Source organism: Apteryx rowi, unplaced genomic scaffold, assembly GCF_003343035.1.
Source record: "Apteryx rowi isolate R43461 unplaced genomic scaffold, aptRow1 scaffold_24, whole genome shotgun sequence".
Classification (NCBI taxonomy): Eukaryota; Metazoa; Chordata; class Aves; order Apterygiformes; family Apterygidae; genus Apteryx; species Apteryx rowi.
In genome coordinates this window covers 2,890,391-2,896,390 of record NW_020448752.1, presented here as the reverse complement: position 1 = coordinate 2,896,390, position 6,000 = coordinate 2,890,391, and positions in this window count along the sequence as shown.

The window sequence follows — 6,000 nt, the reverse complement described above, 5'->3', positions numbered from 1 at the left end:
CCATGGCAGGTACAGCAACCAGCGGTGGTTTCAAGACTCATCTTGGAAGGCCACCACCAGTGTCAGCAAGTCAACAGACAAAAGGTTAAAGAAAGAAAAAGTCATCGCCTGCTTGGTGTTGCTTTCCTCTGCAAAAACAATGTTTTTTCTAAAGCGTTTCTTCCCCTGTGATAACGAAGGGCAATGTCATACGAGGGTTTCCATTCTTATCTAGGGGCTCCTGGACAGAGTGGCCTTTCCCTGACAGGGCAGATTGCCTCTCCAAACTCTTCCTCCCTTCGGAAGTAAAAACACTTTAGAAAAGCAGCTTTTATTCCGTTGATTTTCAGTATTTGGTTTATTGATCTCGATGCTCTTTTTTCAACCTGATGACACCAGAAAAATGCCCATCTCCTGTAAAAAGACCCCTGGGTCCCAGCCGCCTTTCCGTGCGGTGAATGGCACCGTCCTCCACTGGCGTCTCTCTGGAGAGGCACGGGAGCTGGTGCGAGAACTGAGCTTGTGGCACCAAACCTCGTCACTCCGCCACGCTGCTGAACCTGCTTGTACCTGCGACTGTACCAGGGAAATTCATCCTTGCTTGAACAAACACCTCCCTCGGGCTGAGGTGCCCCACGGCAGCCTGTCTTTCCCGGAATGAGATATTCATCGAGACAGACCTCCCTAAGCATTGCTATCGTTGTACCCTCAGACCTCGGAGCCTGGCAGGGGCCAGGACGTGACATCTGTGCTCGCTGTTCCCCAACCTGTTGGCAGTAACTAAGTGGTGTCCAGGTGTCACACGCCGAGCCTGTCTGCAGCCCTTCAACCAGCCTCGCATTTTGGACAGTCCAAGGAAGCAAAGAGAGACCATCTGTCGTCATCTGCTAACAGCACCCGGCCTGATTTTAAATCATAGCAGTGGCCATGCCGTTTTCAAGGCAGCTCCTGCTGAGACACATGTCCCGAACGCCCTGCGTCTGCAGGAAAGCTCGGTTCAAGATGCTGTCGTTCGCATTCATCTCGGTTTCTGAACCGCCCAGGCTGCACAGCTTGCCCTGTATCAATGACACACCGTTAAGCTAAGCCTTAACCAATATGCCACTGGGATATGTAATTAGATATTTGCCACTGCCTCCTTACTGGTGGAAGCTATTACTGAAGCGTATGAGCGCAGTTTGGCCTATTAATAACCTCTCTCCAGGTGACTCCATGGAAAAGTATTTGAATTCACTTTCTAGAGAACATCTGGCGACAGCAGAGTACAGCACAGCTTCTGACAGCCAGGACATTTCCTCGGCGTTAGCCTAAGCGCGAATTCTGAGTTGTTATCTAGGAGCTTGGGGATTAATTTGTAACTTAAGACTGAACTTCCATTCAATGCCAGGTGTCTTTCAGAGGCTGTCGCGGTCCTGGAGAAAGACAGAGTTGGTAGGAAGAGTATCAGGTCCTGGCAGCGCTGGGAGGGGTTTATGAGAGCTCCCTGATGTGCAGTTTTGCCCCGTTTTTCTCTTTGGAGGCGTTTCAGCGCTCAGGCATCCACCGCTCGCAAGGAACGCACCGTCCCAGGGGAGCATTTCGTTGCAGGCTGCCGAAGGGGATACAGGAGCTCTCGGACGAGAGGTCTCTTCTGTCGCGCTGTAGGTGAGGCTTTCTAACCCGTCCTCGCTTCAGGGGAGCCTCGGTGTTCTCAGCTGGCACTAGATGACTGCAAGTTGCCTTAACTTAAAATAGAAGCAAGTTGGCCAGTGTTTAGGTTATAATAACTGATGTTTATTGTTTGCTGCTCTAACACAGATACGAATAGCAGTTCACAGAATTAGACTTGCAGAATGAAATGTAACTGTCCAGGGCAAAGTGGAGAGAAACAGTAAGTGTTAGGGAGAGTCTGGAACAAACGCTGTGCCAGGTCAAGCGTTAAAGGAGTATTTTTTCCCTGTGCTTTCTGGGTTAGGTGGACTGCAAGCAAGGGAGGCCTTCAGAATAGCAGAGAACAACACAGAGAGAGTTTCTGCAATCCCTATAAGCTGATGTAAAATAAAAGACTTGACCAGCCTAATTCCTGCGCATTGAGATCATTTGGGAAAAAAAAAAAAAGCAAAAAGCCCCCAAGTGCCGAAACCATGTCCGGAGGCAGAGAGGAATGCAAGGCCGGTGTTACAGAGTGCAAGGGAAAACAGGCACCCCAAGCTCCAACCCACGGACCAGCCTCCTCTCCGCGAGGAGGAGGGCTTCCCACGATACCGGCCTTCCCGACACAGGACACTCGTTAATCCGACACTGCTGCCGTCATGCATTCGGTAATGAGCCGAGAGAGACCTTTTGCTCCTTTTCGATAAATGATCATCACTGCATCCCGTTGTGGACTCTGCTGGACCAATGCAGCAAGCTTCAGCTGGAAATACAGTATTTCCAGAATGAATCACAGGCTTCATTTTATTTTTATATTTCTTTATTGGCAAAATGGCTAGCCCTTGATGTCTATATTGGAATCTTTCCTCTTTATAGCTGTGCATGTAGCATCCTATTTTCATTGAGAAAACAGGCATTTTTCTGAGTCTTTGGTAAAAGAAACTTTGAGAAAGTCTTTTGCTGATAGAAAAAAGCTTCAGAAAAAAGGGACTACTTCAGGGCATTAAATGTAGACTTTTCTTTCCTCGGAAACCAGTAAAACAAGAAAGTTAGTACCAAAACAGCCTCCATGAGTCACAAAATATTATTGAAATTATCAGACAAGGCCATTAGCAGTGCAGCTGACAGAACATTCTCCGGAACACCCCCGGTGGAGAACCTCTGAGAGCACGAACAGTCACAGCCCGAGCGGCCAGCCTGGAAGGAGGCTTTGCAAAAAGCCTCACTGCAGTCGCATTGACACAACGCCAGCAGCAACGGGGTTGCAGCGTGCAGCAGTTAGGCACGACACGATCATCTCACTTTGATTTGCGCAACGCTTTCCGACCGTAAGTCTGTGCAGCAGAGCAGCCTACGGCTTGGCAAGCTTAGCTCTGTTAATGCGCTTTACTGACGCGATCCCCGCAACGCAAACACAGCGAAGGATGGGATGCGCGAGCGTGGAGCGGCCCGGCACGCGAGCGCGCACCTCCCTGGGCGTTAGTCGTGCTCCACTGGCATTTGCAAAGCCAGAGCGATCTTGAGTGTGAAGACGCTCTAAAAGGGTCATCTACTGAGGGGAACCGCAGAACATCGCGACTGCTAGGCACTGCATTGCCTTGGCTTGGATGTTGAAGAAAGTTGGAAATACGCACTTTTTCATTCATTCTAGCACTTCTATCAACAAATTCTTTGATAGCAGCTATAGCCATGTATGGTGTGACACTGAGAGAGACTCTCGAGATAGCAGAGCTACAGACCGCGATGAATCTGAATCTAACTCCACTTCCACTCTCTCTTGGTGACGCGCCGGTGGAAGGAGCATTTCCTCTGCCTCCGGCTGACGCAGTCCCGAAGGCGGGAGGAGGTCGCTGGGGGCTGCGAAACCCCAGTGCATCGACCCCTGGGTTTTGTGGCCAGAGCCGGAACCCCACAAGGGCTGTTAACTCCCGGCATGCAAAACGGGAACCAGAAAACACAGGCGGGGAGGTCACTCGAACTGGTGATAAGGGAAACAGCTGCCCTCTAGAGGGACACCGGAACAGGACTAATAGGGATTCTTTAAGGAGATTCAGAAAACAGGCCTCCTCTCGGGGCCAGGAGAGCCAAGACGGGAGCTTGCCGCGTCCCTGCGAGGCCTCGCCGCGCCAGGGCTGCCGGAGGGGAGCAAGGCAGGGTGCGAGGAGCGGCGCCTTCCCGGCTCCGCTCTCCGATCGCTCTCCCACCCGCCGGCTGGGAGAGAAACCGTGCACAAAGACTTGCAGCCTCCTCTTTTGTAGGAATTCTCTCTAAATCTGTGCCTGGAAAAATCCATCTTAAAACTGCTGTTAGTAACAGCAACGCTGTTTTCACTAGATGATGCGCTGTGAATTGCGTATCTCTGCGCTTCAGACTTTGCAGTACATGTACACCACGGCTTTGTCTAGTTCTCTATTATTCAGCCCATGCAGGCTTTAACCACTTCCCTTGGGAATCTAAACCGAAGCCTAATAGTTCTCATTGTAAAAAAACGTTTCCTGATATTCAGCTGCTTCTTCCTTCTATTCATGTCCAGCAGAATTGCAAGCTCCTGCCTGGTTGCGCCTTCAATTGTTCGAGGTGCTCCGGCCTCCTTTCCGACTCTGATTCTGTGCCCTGAGCGTGTGGAGCAGATTCAGTAGCTTTTCATGTCCTCTGGATTTGTTTTGTTGAAACCTAATATCCCTCCACCGCTGCGCTCCGAGAGCCTGTGCCGGCCACCGCGCGGGGAAGTCGGGCGGCTTTGGCTCCGATAGACCATTGTTCGCTACTAGCTTGTTTAAGTGCTCCGGTATCTGTTCCTGGCATCGTAGCTCTTCATTCTCCGTCTTTCCCACTTTATTTGGCGGAACTCAGTTTATTCCTGTAAAAAGCCAGCGCTTAGCAATGCCACGCTATGGTAAATGACTACAGCTACCCTACAGCCTCAGGCCAGGAAAACCCTGCTGTGCGAAATGCAGGTTTCCCGGTACCTCCCGCCGGCGCTGACAGCCACCCTCGGTCCCGTCGCACGATAGCTACACCTGCTAAATAAAACCAGCCTCCATCACGCCCGCAACAGGAGGTATCGGCAAAGCTTGGCTATCACTGGAACTCAGGAAAAGAATAAAACAACTCAATTCTGCCTGCTCTTTATTAAAACCTGCTAAGCTCCCCCAGACAGGAGGACAACGGCAGCCGTTTCGGCTTCGCCTTGGACACGTTCAAGCATCATCCTCCAGCACAACGAGAGTAATGTGTTGCTTAACTCCGGCATCAGGCTGCTCATCAGCCGGTGCTGGCAGCGTCTCACGCAGGCGGCCGAGCAGCTTTGTTGGAAAACACCTGCTCCGTTTTCCAGGGGATAAGATTTCTGCATAGCTGGTGCCTCTTGTCAAAACAAGGGGATACATTACCCTGTGTTTATTAAAGCAGGAACTCGGAAGCATGCAGAACTAAAAACCAGTCCCTTTGAACTGCGCAAAAAGAGTCAACGAATCCAGATCTCCCACCAAAGCAGGACGCTGCAAGTTTCTGAACTAACTTTGGAGGAGGGAATAATCAGGTGTTTCCCACCTGAAGACGTTTTTCTGAGTTAAGCCCAAAGCTGGATGCAATTTCTGAAGTGAGTTGACATTATGGGCTAGATTTGGTCATGCAAAATTGGAAATTGCTCCACATTATGGGGAAAATGACTAATGAGAGGAGAGCTGGCAAAACGAATCCGTTCTCAGTTGAAAGACTCTGAAACTACTGAGACACACTTGGAAGAGCCCACAAAACACGGAAAGCGAAGAGAGACAGACGGGCCTTGAGGCACAGAGAAGACACTGTCTAAAAGACTGACGTTCGCTTAGCTTATTGATGATGCGACATGGCAAAGGAAAGCAAAGGTTTAGGAAAAAATGCATGGTTTAGAGGAATATTCCGTTTCAGGCATTTGCTGCCACTGAAGAGCTGTATGACAGACCTAGCAAACTACAAATTTTTATTTTACTTTTTTATACAAGGAAACACTCTTCAGCAGTTCATAATCTAAGGCCTTTGCTTCCAGTTAACTGCACCTAGTAAAGAAAGGCCCTCAGGACTCATCGGAAAGAAAATGATTGCTCCTTGATGGCTCTAAGAGTCAGAGAAATAAATCAAAGATTAATTAGCTACTCCACTCCTTAATGAACTGATGGATTGTATTTTATGTTTTAGGAGGTTATCTTCACTCAAAAGCTGTCAGCAGCACTGGAAGCAATGGGACGTTCTGGATGCCCAGTCGCTCGGCTGGCACAACAGCACCTTCCCCTCCCTCCCCCGAAGGGTTTGATTTGAATAAACATTTGGAGAAGAAATATCCTGTCGTTTATTAGCAAAAAGTCTTGTTGGATTGAAAAGTAATGGAACTTTCAGTGCTGGCAAATT